The following is a 21,704-nucleotide window of genomic DNA, read 5'->3' as shown; positions in this document are numbered from 1 at the left end:
ATACCAGGCTTCATCAGAACTGATTGAGTTAAAATTTTAATTTTTTACAAACTTTCATACTTTACTATAGGCTCATAAAATTTTCAACAAACATTTTCAAACCACTGACTATGTGCCTGGCACTATGTCAGGGCCTGAGGTCTGCATGCTGAACAAGACAGAGAGGGAATTCTGCCATATGGGAGCCATCAACATTCCCTCAGGATGACACACAATTAAAAAGAGCTAGAGCTGAGTCTGTCCCCTGTTCTAGTAGGAGAAGGGCCAGGAGGGCGGTGCAGAAGCACAAAGAGGAAACCAAACCCATCCAAGGAGGACTTCCAATGTGAAGTACTTTAAAGCTACAATCCATACTGAGCAAACTAAAGAGGTGGAAGAAGAAATGTTTCGGACAAAGGCAACACAGGAAAAGGTACAGTGGCAAGAAGGCAGGATGTATTACAAAGGGTAATTTAGAAGCAACGGGACATCTGAGGTTATTTGGTTATGCAGGTGTGTGGGTGTGTATGTGTGCGTGTAGGTGGGATGGAGGTTGAGGTGAGGAAGGAAAGGTATGTACCCAATTATGACCAACAGGCAGTATTAAAACCTTTAGGCATTGTCCTAAGGGCGATGGAAATCATCAGAAGGGTTTTTGAACAGTGGATGGCACAAAAAGTTCCTTCTGCATAGAAGTAAAGAGCAGGAAGGGAAGGCAGGAAATAGGAAAACTAGTTAGGAAGTCAGTACAATCATCTGAGCAAGAGATGATATGGGGTTCAAACATCAAGAAATGGGAATGAAGAGAGCAGATTACTACAACTGAAACTTGTCAGGACTTAGGACATAATGAGCTATGACGATACACAGATCAAAGTCAAGGACAACTTCTACATTTCTTGCTAGGTGAATGATGATGAAGTTTGATGACTTAAAAAAGAAGAGCAGAAAAAGAAAAGCAGGTTCCGGTAGGGCTAGGGGAGGGAGATGGGATAGAGCTGACAATGAGTTTACAACATGTTCAGCCAGGGGACCTGTGAAACATTCGACTTATCCTGAAGGCAGTTAGCTATGGGTCTGAAACAATACTGTCTTGATAATAGTAACTTATTAAAACAATTAAGAGAGTCCTTAACGGTGGAAGAGGGGGCCTCCCTGGTGGCGCAGGGGTTAAGATGCAACCTATGAGGCAATCTGCAGCCACTGCAGCACGAGTTCCATTCCCGGCCTGCCAGGGAGAAACCCACATGGCGGGACAGACCTCTCCTGTCTCACCCGCTGCTCCCCTCAGCAGTGTACTTCGGTCCGTCTACCTGTTTTGTTTCCCGCTCTGTCTCTGGTGAGTCCTCTCACCCCCCACATCTCTGGCCTGTACCCCAATTCTTGTATAAAAATAAATAAATCTTTGAAAAAAAATAAAGGTGGAAGAGGGAGGCAGAAGAGTATAAATGAGAAGTGCTGGTGTAAGCAGGTCATACACACGTTATCTTTCCCGTTGGCTTCAGAGATGGCAAAATAAGTAAAACAAGGGTGTGTTGTTTTGGATGGATGCTTAGGTCTCCCCAAAATTCTACTATCTCCATTAAAGGGATCATTGGTATTATAATAGTGTGAGAGAGTTTGAATTCTCTCTGATCTCCACAATGCGGGAACAGAAAGATGGCATCAGCAACCCAGAAGGGAGGGGTGTTTCACAGAAGCCAGGCCTGTAGCCACCCTAATCCACAAGGACTTCCTGTCTCCTGAACTATGGAAAATGAAGTTCTATTGTTTATTAATCACCCTGTTCTGGTATTTCTCCCATTGAAGCTCAAGCATCTTGAAGCACAGGCACCTTGAAGCTGAAAAAGGCAAAGAAACAGATTTTCCTATAGAGCTTCCCGAAGGAATGCACTCCTGCTAACATCTTGATTTTAACTCAGCAAAACCTAGATGTACCATAATACAGTTGTATTGTATCAAGCTGCTCAGTTCGTGTAATTTATTCCAGCAGAGGAATAAATTTATAAAGGAAAAAAATAAATTTATAGAGGAAATAAGAAAATGGACAAAAAGATATTTCACAATTAAAGATGAATCAGGGGCTGAATGCAAAGAATCCAATAAACGGCACTCTGAACTTGATGATGGTGGAATTGATCATCTAAACATAATTAATTATAGGCTGAGTCTTCAGATGATAATATTCTAGATGAGTTTCCTCAAAATCAGGAAGTGATGAGTGAGTAATAATTAAGAGAAATATGGTCTTCTCGTTCCATTAGTCATTTGGCAGGAGGAAGGACTTTCAAGCGGTATTACATAACAAGAATCTGTGCTAACCCATTGTGTTAAAAGATATATGCTAGTATTCTTCCAAGTTTTATGACACTTGTGTGGTGAAATGTACTTGATCCAAATGCCCAAGGCAACATATAAACAAAGAGGATTTAGAAGGAAATAGTATTTATGGTACTCATACGTCTAAAAGATAAAAATGTATTAAAGTTATGGAGCAAAAAAAGATGAACATCCTTTCTTCAACAAAATTATTGGTCATCAAGTCTTTAACAATATTGTATTTTAAGGATGTAGATATAAGGAAAGCCAGGATTACAAGTCAACTAGATGTTTAAAGTCTGCAGCCAGTGTATTAACCAAAAGATATGTTTCAGGTCCATGGTGAGCAGTTAGTTGCATTAAAAGGACATTGGTCATTCCAAGTATAAAGCTTTCAAAACAAGGGAAACATGGACTAAAAATCTGGACTTGTTACGTTTAAATCCTTGCTAACATTTTTTTAAGTCACTGTAAATTACTGAATGTGACTTTAAAATATAAAGTGTTCATCAGATGATTCATTTTCTGGGATATTTTGATGGAGTGGTCATTATTATCAAGTGCTGTTGAGACTTCTACTAAAATGAGGAGTAAAAGTCACCTAGTAGTTTTTATGTTAAAATTCTGAGTGACACTGCTTTCTAGAAATAGCTAGAGATTAAACATCCTTGCTCATTACTGTTGATGGATTAAACATAGCTTTTATTTCAACATTCATTTCCTTGATCAAGTGTTCATTAAATACAAAATATGGTTCCCAACTTCAGTCTGTTTACAATGTAGCAGAAGACCCATGGAAGAATTCAGTACTAATACTTAGTTGCTCAATCTGGGTTTATAACCCTCTAGACCAGCACTGTGCAATATGGAAATGATTTCTGAACACCTGAAGTGTGATTAGTCGGAGCTGAAGAATGCTGTTAAGTGAAAATACATATTAGAGCTTGAAAATTTAGGATGGAACAAAAGAAATGTAAAATATCTTAGGAATTTTTATATTAATTGCAAAATGAAAAGACACTGGAAATGTTATATTAAATAAAATATTGGTATTAACTTCATTTGAATGAATTTCACATTTTAAAAATGAGGGTACTATATAAATTAAAAAATCTTTGTGTGGCTCATATTATATTCCTTCGGCAATGATGGAAATGTTCTCTGTACTTTCCAACAGCCTAGCCGTTTAGCCACACTTAGTCAGCCTTTGAGAAGTGGCTAATGCCACTGAAGAACAGAATTTTTCATTTTAATTAATTTCAATTAAATTTAAATTGTCACTAGTGGATAGTGGCTAACATATTGAACAACACAGGTGTAGAAATCTTTGGTTCCATACACTTCAGGTGCGAGGCAAACAGGCAGCTAGTGATGAAATGGCATTGCTTCATGATTTGAAATTTATGATCATTTAAGTCTCAATAATTGTCCTTATTTCCTTAGGGCATATCCATCCATTCATTGATCTTTTTAAAGCCTATCAAAATACCTGGCTAAGTAATATATATAAGGAAATACTAAGTGTAATCATATAAAATTAACCTCTTAGCTGGCATTCAAAGTTGGATAAATTGAATGAATATTAAATTTATCATTTTTATTTTGTATGATGTCTGAGTTAAGTGGGGGTTAATCAGACATCCTATCACTACCACAGGAAAAAAACAAGCTCAAGCTAATAGTAGAGTAGAAAGAATCTGAACTCTTAATTCAAGAAGTACTTTTGATATTACCTTGGTATTTAGGGTGACACAAAATTCCTTACCCCACAGATAGCTAGTCCTACTGGGTAGATGGGTGTGTATGTGTTTTGGGACAGTGGTCACAGGAGAATTTATAGTCAGAAAAACACTAGAGCAAGTCTAATGCCACCTCCTCATCAATAACTATAGAAAATAACATTCCTATTTTCTCCTTCTCCTAGGACAGGACCATTGTGAACATACCCCCTTCCCTCTTCCTTTTTTGGTGTGGTTTCCAGATTATTGATAAATACTCCCCATAATCAGCTGGGTTGTCAAAGTATAACACCTTGCTTTGCTCCAAAAAGGTTCTGAAATAACTTGGCATCTTTCTTAAAAAACAGCACCCATAAAGACAAATAGTTATTTAAATTCAAATAGTTCAAAAATAACTATGCCTGTATCTTTTATCTAATAAAAATGAATATATAAATCATGTTCTCATTTGTAGGGAATCATTAGAGAAAGAGTTATTACTAATCATTCCCCATCCTGTCTTGTCTTAACTGAAGCAAAAAAAATATTTTTATGTAAGTAAAAAGGTAGTCTTTGACATGATTAAAAGTCGCTTTCAGGATTTCTTTTAAATCTAACAGTCACGGGCCTCCACAGTGGCACAGCAGTTGAGCGCTGGGTTGCAAAGCTGCCCGCAGTCTCTGCAGGGCTGGTTTGATCCCCGGCTGCTCCCCGGCCACAGCAGGAGGGTCCCACATGGCGCGCAGACCTCTCCTGCGGCCTGCTGCTTCCCTCAGCAGTGTACTTCGGTCCTTCTGCCTGCTCTGCTCCCCGCTCTGGCTCTGGTGAATTCTCTCACCCTCCCGCGCTTCTGACTGTACCCAGTGCTTGTATAAATAAATAATAAATCTTTAAAAAAAAAAAAAAAAAAAAAGATGAACTAACACTAATGAAAGTTTTCTTCCTCAAAGATGAAACACCACAATTGGACCTCCCTGGTGGCGCAGGCTTAAGGTCTCAGTGCTGTCAGGCTATTGCCAATCACTGAGGTTGATCCCCTGCCAGGGAGCTAATCCACATGGCCAGCAGACCTCTCCTATCTCGCACGCCCTCCCCTCAGCAGTGTATTTCATCACTCTGCCTGTTCTGCTCCCCACTCTGGCTCTGGTGAATTCTCTCACCCACCCGTGGTTCTGACTGTACCCAGTGCTTGTATAAATAAATAAATAAATAAATCTTTTTTTAAAAAATACAGTCACACCAACAGCCAAAGTAAAAATATTATATTATGAAATACTTATGCAGCCACTAAAAAAGGTAAACTGATACAGAATGGTCTCCAAGACTCAGTGAAAATATTGTGGGTGAGAAGGGGTATATTACTAATGTCACCATTCTGCTAAAGCATACATACACACCAACATGTGCATGAGCATACTTTATATATTAATGTATCTGTAGATAAATGTATAGATAGGTGCTTGTGTAAGCACAAGATGTAGAAGAATATGTAAGAAACTGGTAATCATGGTTGTCTTAGGAAAGGAAAACTGCAGGTCTGGGGACAGAGAATTGAAGGAACAAGTCTGTACTGTATTTTGGTGCTCTGTTCCTACAAAATGTAATTTAAAAAGAATAGGGCCTCCCTGGTGGTGCAGGCAGTTGAGTGCAGTGCTGTGAAGCTGTCCGCCACCTCTGCGGCACAGGTTCGATCCCGGCCAGCCAGGGAGATGCCCACATGGCGCAGCAGACCTCTCCTGTCACACCCACTGCTCCCCTCAGCAGTGTATTTCTTCAGTCTGCTTGTTCTGTTCCCTGCTCTGTCTCTGGTGAAGCCTCTCACCTTCCTGCACATCTGGCCTTTACCCCAGTTCTTGTATGCATGAATAAATAAATCTTTAAAAAAAAAAAAAAAGAAGAAGAAAGTAAAGGTTTTGGATGAAGAGGAGGGGAGAGTCAAGTTCAGAAAAGAGAAGCTTTGGCTTTGAAGAGCCAAGTGAAAAATCTCATCTCTCTCTCTCCCATTTTTTTCTCTAAGCAAGCCCTTTTCCTGGCATTACTACTTAGCAACAATTGGGTGGGGAAACCCCTCCACATCTCACTAAGTGTGATCATTCATCACACTCTGGGGATGTTTCTGCATGTATGGCTTAATTTCATGAAATGCTAATTGTTCTCAAATTCAAATATGGACAATCCTCTGCCATAAAATATACAGATATGTGGACCCTACTATTCCCATCACATCTCTACCAAGTGAAAAGCACTATTCCAAGGTAAAGTGACATCATCACAAGTTACGCTGTCCACCGTCCTTTAATTTAATCCGGTCATACCAACTGTCAGCATGGAATAAACCCTACAACGATAACACAGTCTGCCTAGTTCATACATAGGTTCAAAATTTCTTTTTTAAAGAGAAAAAAGAGAATAAAAGACATGTTCTACTAAATTTAATTAGACATTTGATAAGTGTAGTATCTCTAGTTAACAAGGCAAATCGATCCTTTCAGTTCTGGCTGCAGTTTATTTAAAGACTTTACAATTTTACTACTTAAGAGCAAGTCCTATGGAGGTGTTATCTCACCATTTATATTTTCACAACACTTATGATATTGCTATCACACTCTTAAAATAAATGAAAAGCCCATGCCACATTTCAGACCAATATAATGCTACAGACTCTATTTTTATTTCTGGAAATAAACATTAAAATAATTCTGTATTGCTCACTTACTCTTGCAATGTTGAATATACAAAAAAGCAAAACTAAAATTTTATGAAAGTCCCAGGTATACTTGAAAAAGGAGTTTTAATCAGTTGGTTTTTAAAATTAGACACTAAAAAATACATCATTATGAAATTCTGACAATAGCATTCTATGACAAAATTATTATGCTTTTAATATGCTATTAAATTGTGATTTATTAGCTTGCTACTTTAAAGATTAGTCTGTGTTCCCAATGAATTTAGTGGTGCATTTAATGAGACAAGAAGTAGAAGGATGAACATGAAAAGATTATTTTACATTGTAGTGCATGAGCTATTTGATAATTCTAACATAGTACAAAAGAAAGCTTCTCTCTAGATTGATCATGGTTCAGTTAACATCACTGAATATCTAATACCTCCGACTCAATTAATTCTCACCTGATTAAGATCAGACTGATATTCAAACTAAATCATCTCTCCAGTCAAGTAGAAATCAATATTTCTGATTTTACTTTTAAATTACAATAGAAAATAAAATGCACGCATCTTCAGTATGCCAAGAGTAGCTTTTCTACTCTAGTCTACCAAGGCATGGGTAACACAGTTGATTAAAGACTTATTCTAATTTGAGCACCAATATGTAGCAGAATCTGATTAATTTGAACACAGAGATAGAATAAAGTAATTAAATAGATCTTACACAGGGCAAATAGAAAATTGACATAAAATAAACTTGACTTCTTTAAAATAAAAAATTCACTATTTATCAGCTCAAGTAGTTAGGAACATGGTTTTATTAAAGATTGATTACTCTCAGAGAAGAGTCTTGTTTCAGGTGCAAATGTTTTATATGGTAGGCCAAGAAACCATTCTTTTTTAGAGCATACTCTTTTCTCCATCACCACCTTAAAAATAAATGCACATAGCCAAAAATACTTCTCCAGAAGAAGCAAGACATAATGGCCCATTCTTGCTGAGATGAGCAATGAGTAAATCCAAAAATAACATAATGCTTACACTATAACTCTTATTACTAAAGAGAAAATGACGTGGATTTTCATTCTGTTATAACTGTAATGAGCCCTTCAAATTTGAGACTGAGCAACAGTAGAGCAAATTTATTTACTAGATTATTGAACAGAAGGTATTGCTTATTAGATAAACTTAACAATTCAGATGAAAATGACAGGAAATTTAAAAATTTTAAGTAACAGACCTTAAGGGAAAAAATGACAGACAAATGTATTATTTATTTGAATTAAAAGAATACAATTTGGAGAGTATTTATTGTATGCCGAACATATTGGGCATTATCTATTATACACATATGTAAGATAAAGAAAGTGCTGTACAATAAAGTATGTATTATACATAAACTACATGTTTACTATATATTATTTCAAAATCTCACAAAGGAAGTTGCGGCTGTGTAGTAAATAATTTACAGGCATTACTGTGAAGTATTACTCACTTTAAATGTGCTTTTTCTGGTGTCTTGGATTTATCCTTAAAGAAGAATATAAGGAACCAAGAATTATGCAAATTTACCTAGAAACAAAGACTTCCAAAATTCACATCCTATGAGAAAGTTAAAGAAGGTACTTCTAGACCATATAACCATGGGCATGAAAATCAAAATTTGTTAAGCTCTGTTACTCTCCCCAGATGTGCAGACTCTGAGTGTGGGCTGCCTCTGCAATTTAAAAGCTGTGTCATTTACATGTTAAATATAAAAGGATATTCTTTATTTTTGTGAAACACTCCAACCTATTTTTCTTAAACCATGCAGCCATCTCAGCTTAATTTTCTTATGACTTTAGAACATCTTAAAAGTATTTTTCTCTGTGCATTACATGTAATGTATATGTTAGCTATAAAAAAAACACATAAATATGTGCATGTATGTATGTGCGCATGTATATATACAACAACTGTGCAAGCACCAAGTCTGCAACTACATGTTCACATGCCAGTCACTGCTTGTAGAAATGAAAACATGGCAACACCGGATCTGAGGATTTATTTTTTTTAAGTTGGACTTTTTGTTTTATGTAAAAACCTCACCATTTTAAATAGTTTTGCTAACTCTGTTTCCTAAAACCACCATCACTCACATGACTATGATTAAAGCAAGACATCTCATAATTATTCCAAAGAGAATTGCAGCCTCTGAAGTAGAGAAGTTAAGTGCAGATACCCCTATCCCTAACTCCCCAACCTGTGACTCCACAGGCTTCATCCTTTCCGTGAGCCTGTGCGAATGGCTCAGTCATGATGGGTGTGTGTGGTACACAAGTTTACTTCTGCTCAGGAACCAACTGCAGGGAATTGAAATGTGGTCTTATCCAAAAGTTTTCATTTCCTTCAAATCCTCACTGAATGCAGCATCACTTGCTAACCCTCTCTCAATGTGTGCTCCAAGGCCCATGTTGCATTTGAATGGATGCTACATAACAAAATAAAGGGTTATTTTCCCTCTTCTATTGAACTGCCAGGTATTTACTAAGCTAACAAGGAGTTGGCTGCCCTCAAGAAATCTCTGATGGTAGCTAGGGACTCACACACTAAACAATACAAAGTAAAACAGCAATTGTCGAATAACTGCATATCACGTGGCAGTGAGAGGTAGGCATGTGTGGTTACGACAGTGAGAGTCTGGAGGTGGAAGGGCTTACCAGGGACTAGAAAAAACAGCACCAAATTCAAAGGACTACTCCACATTTGCAAAGATGGATGGAAGAATGACAAGAAATGTAAAACCACAATGCTGACCTTGCTTTTCTTACTAACTAGCCTACTAAATAATCTGCGAGTACAAACAAAATGAATCATTATTTAAGAGTTCTCATAATTTTACATTAGCTGTTAAATATACTCAAAGCATTACAATAAACTCTAACAGGTCAAAAACTCAGGGCTTGGTCTGAAAGATGCTAACTACCTCTTACTAGTAAAGTTAAAATAAAAATATTTAAAATACGAAAAGTTAAAAAGGAGTTGCAAATTTTTGTCAAAAGAACAGAAGAAAGTAGACAGTGGCTGTCATGGTCTTATTTGTTAGATTCCACAAAGAATATTTTTAATGTTAAAATAGAATGTCAACGGGGTTGATTGAAATAAAGAGAAATAAATTAATGCTAAATAATTACTAAGGAAGTTTTGTTTATGGAAATGAATAATTCAGTGTTTTTCAAAGCAAATTCAAACAGCAGCTGCTTTGCTGACATTAGGCTAAAAAGAGCTTTCTCAAAATGTACAAACTTTAAAACTAGAGAATCATCATATTTTTTATGCCAAATAAAAAGGAGTTACCTCCTAGGTCTTCTGGTTTTAGGAGAGAATATTACATGGTTACAATGGTAATCAAGCAACCATTTAAGGAATCTCAGCAATTACATTTTTCATGGGTGATATCTGTCACATCCTAGTTAACTGAATATATGCATAATTTCTGGCCTGTTAAGTCTCATAACAGCTGGGGGGGGAGAGGAATTCAGATTTCTAACAATCTGTTCCCAAGCCACTTGGTCCTGGATTTTGTTCAGATCTCAAAATCCCATGGCTGCCTTTCAAGTCTGCAGCAGTTCCACCAATGTCTCCTGATTCTGCTCCCTATCATGAAAGAGGCTCTTCCGCCTTCAACAAGAAAGGAACCCAAACTTAAAAGAGCAAACATACTTGACGGAAATAACACATATTACATATTAAGTTTCATTTTACATAATAATTTAGCCATAGTTCTTATAAGAATAAGTTTGCGACAACATGGCAGGAACTGGAGATTATGCTACGTGTGGTAAATCAGAGAAAGAAAGACAAATATGGGATGGTTTCACTCATATGTGAAATACAGGGGAACAAAGGGTCAGATAAAAAGCGAACCAAAAATAAACCCTAGAAATCTGACTATACAATTGAGGCGACCAGAGAGGAAAGGGGAGGATGGAGAACAAAGCATGGAGGAAACCCCAAAGGACGATGGCGGAGAACCCCAGGTGTCCTGGTAGTGGGGTGTGGTGTGTAATATACATCTGAAGTGGTGGGCGCCTGCACCTCTGACTCACATACAGTGTTGTAGATGAATGTTAAATGTTGCAGATCCATGTTAAATGATAAAAAAATGTTTTAAACAAAAAGAGTAAGTTCCCATAGTACCTAATAGATACAGAAATTTGAAAATTAAAATGTACAGGACCCTCAAAGATTAATCTAAGATTAAAACACTTGCAAACAGTGCCATAAGACAGAGGGAAAACCCTGTTCTCTTTACATGAAAATTTTTAGGTTTGACCAATTCATACTGTAATCTACAACTTTTTAGTGAATCATGCAAGTTTAGGAAAACAGCAATGAAAAAGGAAATAGCAATGTGCATTGCACTTCAGTTATATAAATACATAAATACACACAAAAATCCTACATATATGCGCATACACTGGGCTGTACTTAAAAAATGTAGTCCTGCCATGGGCCAGGTGAAAAGAATTGTTGAAAGCCACTAGCCAGGGCATGTTAATTCTTATCTTCAAAGTAGTAGAAAAACAACCCCAATTACCTATTGTTAATTCATTCTCTCTCTCCTTAAATATTTACTTAGCATTTCTACATATCAAGCCTTATTTTAGGTACTTGGACAACAAGTAAAACAAGGCATATCTCTAGCAAAGCTTATTCAAAAGAAATAAGAAGCATACTATTTTAGCACATGCTAGAATGTGGTTGTAGAAGATAAGGAGAGAGATAGGGAGATTATGGGGAAATAGAGACAGTGGATTGATTGCATTTTAAGGGTCTTTAAGGTAGGTCTTTCTGAAAATTTGAGGGGAAACTTAAAAGGAAGGAAAGGAATCAGTAACATTCCTTATATAGCTGGTGATAGCATAACAAAGTTTCTAGTTCTAGACAGGACAGATTAAAAAATGGACACCAAGAAAGAATAATTGTAGATCAGACTAAATTTACAGAACTGAATTCTTAAAACACAATACAGGTATCCCCTCCACCAGCCACCAAAGAGACATTATACTAATAATACCAAGTATCTTGCTTTTGTGGGAATCAGGGCTTAATTTTATAAAGTCATTTAAATGAAAGTAGACAGTAGACAAAAGAAAAATTGATTTAAAATTTTAAAGCTGGGCCTCCCATGGTGGCACAGGCGGTTGAGCGCCGCGCTGTGAAGCTGTCCGCTGCCTCAGCAGCGCTGGTTCAATCCCAGCCGGCGAGGGTCCCACATGGCGTGGCAGACCTCTCCCGTCGCGCCCGCTGCTCCCCTCAGCAGAGTATTTCGTCAGTCTGCCTGTTCTGTTCTCTGCTCAGTCTCTGGTGAATCCTCTCGCCCTCCCATGCATCTGGCCTGTACCCCGGTTCTTGTATAAATAAATAAAAAATAAATCTTCAAAAAAAATAAATAAAATTTCAAAGCAAAAATGAGTTCCGATGAAAATGAATCCATTGAAAAAGGGTATTTCTAAGGTAGCAAAGCGTGAAAACACTCCTTCCAGAGTAGATTTTGTTTTGTTTCATTTTCTAAAAATCTAATTACATACACTTAGTCTGTATGTACACTTTGCAATGTCCATACAGCAACACAAGAGCTCCCTCTGACTTTTGTAAAATTCTCTGAAAAGTTCTCTCAAATCCATCTGACTTGTGAACATGGGGGGGAAAAAAAAATGTTTATTTGTTCTGTATTGAAGAGAATTTATTTCCTATGATACAAAAAAAAATGACATCTACACGAAAATAAAGCAATTACAGAAATTTCTGCATATTAATGAGAAAAAGCAATTTATGTTTTGTTATTTATGTTATTTAACAATCAATTAAGGCTCCAACAATTACAATGTTGGTTCTATAACTTTTTTGAAGGAATTCTTTTATGTATGGTACATGGCAAGATGCTGTGATAGCACTTTCTATGTAACTGCGCACTGACACCTTAAAGGCCTTTTAAAAAATATAGCACCAACTTCACAATTAAAATGAGTGATTCAAAAAATAACAATTATTCTCCTCCCTTATTTGAAATCCAGCCAGTTCAAATTTAATCTTGCACCCTAAATCTGAAAGGTCTTACAAAGAAAATTAACATACATTTCATTTCTAAATGGATTTTCAGTTAAAATATAGGTGTGTCTTTTGCATCAAACCCTTGTGTAATGCCATCTGTTAAAAACCTAAGGTTCAAAGTAAATTTCTGTGAAAAAACTGATATCTTCTTGAATATCTCAAAACTATCTACCGCAGTGTCCATGCTGACTATTTTTTTGCAAATCATCTGAAAGCAAACTTTTGGCAGCCTTCCACTTCCCTTCAGTGGTCTCCTCGTCCTTCACCAAGTCTTGTAATGTTTGATGCTTTCCATTCTCACCCTCATTCCATACACAACAGGCCCTCTATGCATGCTTAATCAAAGGAACAGCTTCCCCATTCTCTCCCACCACCTCCTCCGTCCAGCCTTAACACAAAAACAGAACAAACTTTTATCTCAACCTGTCACCAGAACATGAGGAAGAAAACAGAATTGGATGAGATGAAAATGATGCAAAAATAATGCAAAATTACTGTATTTGTCTTCCCACAAAATTCTTACTTCTTTTAGAGACTTGGAGAGGAAAATCACTAAAGGAATGATTATAGTCATAAGAGTACTGACTGGAGATCCAAAATAATTTCAACATTACAAACCAGAGCCAAAGAAATGCTAAGGTGAACTTTTTCAGGGATAAATGAAAATTCTTGTATTTAAGTTTTTAAAGAAAGCTTTCAAACTTAAGACCAGGATGACAAACTCCGTATGATCCAACAAAATGATGAGAATGACAGAACCCGTAAACCAATCAGTGTCTCAAGCAAAATGGCAAGGAGCTCACAGCAAATCTGTGTTCTTCTCTGGAGACCAGATTTTGAGATGAATCTTGACAAATGTGGTGTTTCCACAAAAAAATCAAGCAGTTGAGAGGTGTAAAACTGACTATATACACAACATATTATATACTACACACATCTTGGGACCCTATCCAGGGTATGTGTGGAAAAATATTTAAAATTAGCCAGAAATGAGGTTTAAGCAGAGAATAAGACTATGATTACCAAAGTAGGCTTAACTAAAACCCTAGAAGACTTTAAGAGTCTAGAGTTGATCCTCAGCGGTGAGGAATAGCATGAACTAAACTGTACACGTCATGTATGAACTTCAGAAAGCTTTTTACCCAGCAGCAATATCGAGGGTAAAGTTAGGGAAGGAAAAGAAAAATAAATTTCCTAGAAAGGAAAAACTAGTCTATATGCTAATAAACTAACTCAGGCAAGAGATATTGAGGATAGTTCCGAGGGAAAAAATACAGGCTACTCATTATAAACTCAAACTCTTCCTTTTCAATAAAACGAAAGGTGTTTATAAAGAGGAGAAAAGACCCATGTCATCTCTTACCATAAACCTCTAAGCGCAGTAGTCAGGGAAAAAAAAAAAAGATCTGGCAAGGTTCAGCTCATAGTCCTGATTCCATCCCCTAGAACACACTGGGGAAAGAAAATGAGTTTCAAAATCTTGAGGCCTCCCACTAAAAGAACTCCTCATTCACAAGAGAAGCAGAGGGCATCTGGGGGAAGTCTAAAGAAAAGGACAACACAAAACCAGACCCCTTCCAAACAAGCCTCTACCCACCTTCAGAGGATCTTGGAAAGAGTTAGAAAAGCCACCAGGGCTGAATACTTGACAGAGAAGTTGATCCAAAGGTCACCCCAATACAGGAGGAAAAGGAAACGTTCCTGAAGGGCATGTCATAAAAACACCGCAAAGACCACACTGACCAGTGGGTTCCTTTTCCCCCTCCCTTCAGGCTTCAGGAAAGTACACAAAGCAACACCTCAGCCCTCACCACAGCCCACAAGGGAAGAAAAGCCTATCAGAAAAAGGTGGAAGGAGTTTTAAAGAGAATTCACCCCCAAATTTTCAGAGAATCAGCAGGGCAACTCTGCTAACACACACTGAGGAGAATATTCATTCCAAATGTCACACTATGTAAGAACTTAGTAAAAACACAAATTCAAAAAAACTAGATTTCAAGGAATAGTTGGTAAAGGGAGATAAAAGAGGAGGTAAAAATATAAACTGAAGACCGAAACAAATCTATAAGAGCGATAATAAATAAAACAGTAACAGAATAGAATATACTCCTCAGTGAGGAAGGAGGAAGGTGGAGAGCAGGGTAAAGAGTGGGCCCAATGGACTATGGCAGAGAACTATGGGTGCCCCGGTGGTGGGTGTGGTGTGTCAACCTACGTCTGAAGAGGTCAGAGTCTGTATTTCTGGTTTACAGTGTTGTAAACCAATGTTACCTTAATTTTAAAAATACTATAAAGGTTAGACCAGAGAAAACCAAGGTGTTGTAGGCAACCACTGTGGTCAGCACCTTCTAAAGTGGGCTTGACTAATTCCAGCCTCCTGGTATCCACGTCTTTGTATAAACCACTCCCCTTCAGGGTATGCTAGATGAAACGATTGTTCCTCATCAAAGAATACAGCGATGTAAATGGGACATCACTGCGGAGATTAGGTTACAAAAGATCGTAAATTCTGTCCTGTTAGCAGATGCTGTCTGCTGTCTTCCCAGCTTGCACACGTTGCTGGAAAAAACTGCCACATGGGAAAGGCTCACGTGGGAAGGAAGAGAGGGTGGCCTCTGCCAACAGTCAGTGAGGAACTGAGTCTGCAAGCACAATATGGGGGAGGGAGGACTATAAATGCTGCCATAATCACTAGCTTTGGAGGCAAAGCCTTCCCCAGTCAAGACTTCACATGAAACTGCAGATCCTGAGCCAACATCTTAATTGAATCCTTATCAGAGACAAAAGCAGAGACCTAGTTAAGTCATACTGGTTTCTGGGCCCACAGAAACTGAGACAATAAATATATGCTGCTTTTAGCCAGTACGTTTTGGGGTAATCTGTTATATAACAAATAATACCATGTGTTAATCTTATTTAAAGTCCCAAGGATGACTGGTATCTTTGAGACAGAGAATTTCAAAAAAGGAAAAGAAAAATGTATTTTAAATGACAATTTATTAAACGTTGTCTGACATGAATAAGTCTATAATCCAAAGGACACAGTATGTTTCAGAAATAACTGATACAGAACAGTCAACAACACCCAATATACATCTAAGTTATTACAAATTCAAGAAAGACTGCTTCTAGGATCTAAGCAAAAAAACCAAATCACCTTTGGTAGGGTAGGGATAAGAATTAGGCTGGTTTTAGACTACCCAATGTAACATTCAGTGTCATAAATACTAATACAATGAGTAGAAGAAGGTTCTGAGGGAAGGAAAGATAACAGGACAATTTTGTACACACCTTATATGTTTTACACGTATAAAGCAACAAGCATTTATTTCCAACAAGATAGATATCAAAGATTTGAGAGCCCACATATTTTTCTTAAATAAATTAGTTGATAAAATCAAATCAATCAAGCATCTTGCACTACCTGTATCTTTCATGTTTTAAATCTGATTTGGGATTGTCTTCTAAATAAACATGCAATTTAGATGTTATCAAGGTATAGGTTATTTCTTCTCCAATAGTGAGTTATTAAAAAAAAAAAAGCTACTGAAATCTAACCAAGTTAAAAAGTGTATTTGTTGCATAAAATTCTTCTTAAATTCTGGAATTTATGCCAGCAACTGATATTCCTTCAGAATTCCTACAATATTCACAGACTTTTCTAATACAACTTTGTAAAATGTACTAATCTTAACTCAAAAAAATTGAAATAAACCTAGGAGAATGGAAAATTTTTAAATATTAGGTTAAATATATTTAGCTAAAACAAAAATTAAAAATTGATATAAATATATCTGCTTTGAAATATGTGCTTAAATCTCAGATATTGACAATGTTTCATATTAGGTAATAAAAAAACTATAAGCATTTGTAAAAAATGCTTTATGAAATGACTTAATGCTCACTTTTTCACTTCCAGAAATATTTAACAATTACAATTCCTCACAAAGGACTGTGAACACATTCAAAGACCACAAATTATAAAAATGACAATTATTAAAAAAAATTATAGTCAGTAAGAAACAATTTATGTAACTTCATATGTTAGAAAAATGTATTTGTCATAATCCTCTATAATTACACAAAACTACATTTTCAATTAAGCAACTAAGTTATCTTACTTATTTTTCCCTCAGCCATGATTAAAATGCTTATACTCCTTGTTTTAATAGCCCAACAAATTCAGAATGGCAGCTGCAGTTCTGAATTTTCCCTTAATATTAACTATAAAATTTTGATCTCCAAGTTAAACATTTTAACACTTAATGTTACATATAGAATAATGGGAAAGAACAGGATAAGTCAATAGTAAAGATGAGTAAAGTTGAATTATAAACCTAAGAACAGGATTTCATTTATTTCTACCACAAGATGGAGATAGATATATTTACATATCTCAAAAATAAATAATTTTTATTAAAACATTTGTTACTGCTTGGTTCATAATAAAAAATATATGCTGGCCTTTAAGATAAACAGAAAAGCAAAACTACTTCCTATATGATCAGCTTCAATTAGATTTTCAAAGTATTTCTTGGATAATAGAGAAGGAAATATAAGGATGTAATTTTTTTTCTTATTTCAATTTATTTCATGCAGAGAACTACCAGTATTAAGATTTCTCCAAAGTACACAAACAAAGATGATTCATGTGGCGGCACCGCCACTGACCATCAGAACTTTCTGCAACAGTGGAAATGATCGCTATCTGCCACTACCCAGCATGACAGACATGTGTGGTCAGTGAAAATTTCAAATGTAACTAGTATTATTAAGAGATTGTATTTTTAATTTTATTAAATTTCAATTAATTTAAAATTAAGTAGCCAATGTGACTAATGACTGATAAACTGGATAGTACAGCTCTGTATCACAGGCAATTTTTTAATATATATTTACAGGTATTTTAACACAAATGTTCAGATTATTTAAATATCTACACACAAAATGAACTCCCTATGTACCATTTACTTAAGTCAAAGTTCAGTTAACAAAAATGGAGCTACCATCTGACCCAGCAATTTCACTCCTAGGAATATACCCGAAGGTCACAAAAAAATTAAAATTTTTTTTTAAATAGAGGCATGTTTTATTTATTTATTTATTTGTTTGTTTGTTTGTTTGTTTGTTTTTTGTTTATACAAGCACTGGGTACAGTCAGAGGTGCGGGAGGGTGAGAGAATTCACCAGAGCCAGAGTGGGGAGCAGAGCAGGCAGAAGGACCAAAGTACACTGCTGAGGGGAGCAGCGGGCAGCAGGAGAGGTCTGCGTGCCATACGGGACCCTCCTCCGGTGGCCTGGGAGCAGCCGGGATCAAACCGGCGCCGCAGAGGCCGCGGGCAGTTTCGCAACCCAGCGCTCAACCGCTGCGACACTGGGGAGGCCCTCTAAAACATTAATTTGAAAGGAAACCTGCACTACTATGTTTACTGCAGCACTATTTACAATAGCTAAGATCTGGAAACAACCTAAATGCCCAAAACAGATGACTAGATCAAGAAGATGGGGTACATATACACCATGGAATACTACTCACAATACAAAAAGATAAACTTATGCCATTTGCAGCAACATGATTGGAGCTGGAAGGGAGCATGCTCAGCAAAGTAAGTCAGAAGGAAAAAGAAAAATACTGGATGGTTTCTTTAATAGGAGGAATATAGGGGAACCAAACAAGGGATCAGGGAGAGAAAAAAAAGACAAAACCAGTAGGCAAACTATAAATAGGAGACATTAGGCAGGGGAGGGGTAGGGAGAGGGATCATAACAGGGGAGGGAAGAGCACAACAGACTATGGTGACAGTTCATGGGTGCCTTGATGATAGTAATTTTATGGGGATTATACCTGAGAGGAGAAATCAAACTTGTACAAAAATGAACAATGTAAAAACACACATAAATGAAAAGTTCAGTTAACATTATTATTGATGGGAAAAAAATGCTCCCTCTTATCCATTTAAGAGTCTAATCCTACATACATAGTGGAGCGCTTGGCACCAAAGACAGACACCAACAACAATCAAGTAGACCACAAACAGGGCTTCCCCGGTAGCACAGTGGTTAAGCGCTGGGTTGCGAAGCTGCCCGCAGCCTCTGCAGCGCCGGTTCGATCCCCGGCTGCTCCCCGGCCACCGGAGGAGGGTCCCACATGGCGCGCAGACCTCTCCTGCCGCCCGCTGCTCCCCTCAGCAGTGTACTTCGGTCCTTCTGCCTGCTCTGCTCCCCGCTCTGGCTCTGGTGAATTCTCTCGCCCTCTCACACTTCTGACTGTACCCAGTGCTTGTATAAATAAATAAATATATCTTGAAAAAAAAAGTAGACCGCAAACAATGCAAAGTCAGGTACCACTTAGGTCAGAGAGCCAAGAGCCACTGGGTTTTAGAGCAGACATCTTCCCAACAATCCTGACAAAGATGTCAAGCAAAGGCACTGAAAGCAAAAGAAAATTTTAAGGTGAATATTTAAGAATTTAAGAAAAGATTACATGCTGAAAGCATAAAAAGTCATGATGGAATAATTTTACTGAGGTCTGTATTGACACTAGGCAAAAGTGGGATGAGAGAAGACCTAAAGGCACTATCTATAAAAGTAACACTGGTAAAACCAAAGAATGTTAGAAAAGAATATATGGATTGGTCACCAAATAATTCTTGGAAATATGCTGACAGTTGGATTCTGACAGAGGTGCTCTGACTTTAAAAACAACCCAAAAAAGGATGTTTAATCAAACTGTCTGTAGGTTACAAAATCGTAATGTATTTTCATTTCCAATAAATATTCAAAATCAACTTGCTATTGACCAGTCACACTCTTAACAAAATGAAAAAGAGAGCTCCTCCAGTCAGCAGATCTACCCTCCCCAAAAGATCTCATTAAATAATTTCTACTTGTGCTGTGTTAAAACAGAACCCCTAGAGGGCAACTGAGCTTCAATTTTTACTTCATAATATACTTCAGTTCTTAACTAGTCTATAGCTACCACGACCTATCGCCTAACACCTTTAACTTTTCCTTCATAATACAAGAGAAATGGAAAAAAAATTAATATATTCCATTCACTGATGAAAAACATCATCAGGGAGTACCTTCTTAACACTGATAAATCAAAGGTAAAGAATATGGCATATTCTTTTAGGTATATTACTGAATAACTGAATTCTTTTAGGTATATTACTGAATTACAGGAACCATGCAGCAGATAGAAAAGATTTAAGTGTTTAAGTGTTTAATGTAAATACTTTGCATAACTTTTTTTTTTAAAGATTTATTTATTTATTTATGCAAGAACTGGAGTACAGGCCAGATGTGCGGGTTGGTGAGAGGATTCACCAGAGACAAAGTGGGGAACAGAACAGGCAGACTGACGTAATACACTGCTGAGGGGAGCAGCGGGCGCAGCAGAAGAGGTCTGCGCGCCCTGCGGGACCCTCGCTGGCGGCCAGGGTATCGAACCAGCGCTGCAGAGGCTGCGGGCAGCTTCGCAGCCCAGCGCTCAACCACTGCGCCACCAGGAGAGGCCCTGCTTTACATAACTTTATATTCATTAAATGGCAAGTTAAAATGTATGGGGGGGAAAAAGGGCAAGGAATCTAATCTAATCTCATATAAACTGCCCAATATAACCCACTACAGGAAAATCAATGTTTGTGCAAGATAAAAAAACATCCAGAGGCTTCCTGACTGCCCAGTCTAACTCTGTATCACGAGGTAGCAGTGTTGCTATTCAAATAGGCCCACTCAAAATACTGATGTAGCAAAAAATAAGTATCGATACTGATGCATCAACATGAAAAGAGTGCTAGCTAGCAAGGCAACTGACCTATATAACAAAGAATGTGATTAGGGAGCACAGTGAAGGGAGCGGTGGCTGAGGGGGTGAAGCTTGTGTGCCATGAAGTTAGCATTTTCCAAAATTTTCAGAATAAAATAGAAGATAAGAAAGTAGTCACATAGGGCCTCCCCGGTGGCGCAGCGGTTGAGCGCTGGGTTGCGAAGCTGCCCGCAGCCTCTGTAGCGCCGGTTTGATCCCTGGCTGCTCCCCGGCCACCAGAGGAGGGTCCCACATGGCGCGCAGACCTCTCCTGCCGCCCGCTGCTCCCCTCAGCAGTGTACTTCGGTCCTTCTGCCTGCTCTGCTCCCAGCTCTGGCTCTGGTGAATTCTCTCACCCTCCCGCGCTTCTGACTGTACCCATTGCTTGTATAAATAAATAAATCTTTAAAAAAAAAAAAAAAAAAAAAGAAAGAAAGTCACATAACTGACAGGATAAAAGGGTGTACTTATCAGGTTAAGACTGCAAGAACATACTTGGGTTCACCATGTCCTGATAACTAAAGTTTGCTAAGCACCCTTGGCCCACTGGAAAAGAAATTGAAGACTGGTTGAGATAATCTGGGGTTCAACCTTCAAGATCAAAGTAAGGGAAATGAAGCTTAAAGAAATAGAAAACACACACATACAAAAAAAAAAAAAAAAGGCAACAACATCAAAACAACCAAAATCTTCTAGTTGATATGAAAAAGTGTTATAGGAAGTGAAGTAGGTGACATTAAGATACACAGAATGAGTTGAGGACAGGAGTAAAAACCATATGGTCAGCTGCTGTGTCCCCCTTTGAGGGGCAAATTTATGCTTTTGACCAATTCCTTGTAGTACAACCTTGGCTGCACATTCACATCACCTTGGAAACTTTGAATGGGGGGGAAAAAAAACCCACAAAATACCAATACCATTCTTTGTAGGGAGGAGAGCTTGCACATTTGGTATTTCTATAAAATATTCTCAGATAATTCAGATATGCACACAGGATTGCAGAGCACTGATCAAGTTTATGCATCAAAGATGAAAATCAAAATGTAGTTCAATCACAAAGAGAGTAATGGTTCTACCATAAGAATATGGTGATGTGAATCTTGTCATCTGAATAG

The 21,704-nt window shown here is 37.5% G+C and overlaps 1 protein-coding gene across 15 annotated transcripts in view; it reads right to left on the bottom strand.

The window, feature by feature from the left end:
* Nucleotides 1–21,704, bottom strand: part of CMC1 (C-X9-C motif containing 1) — a 207,505-nt gene that overhangs the window by 8,361 nt on the left and 177,440 nt on the right. The gene's annotated exons all lie outside the window — the stretch shown is intronic.

Source organism: Talpa occidentalis, unplaced genomic scaffold (genome assembly GCF_014898055.3).
Source record: "Talpa occidentalis isolate TD23 unplaced genomic scaffold, MPIMG_talOcc4v2.1 talOcc4.10, whole genome shotgun sequence".
NCBI lineage: Eukaryota > Metazoa > Chordata > Mammalia > Eulipotyphla > Talpidae > Talpa > Talpa occidentalis.
The sequence above is the reverse complement of the archived record's forward strand: the minus strand, read 5'-3'. Positions and strand labels throughout refer to the sequence as shown.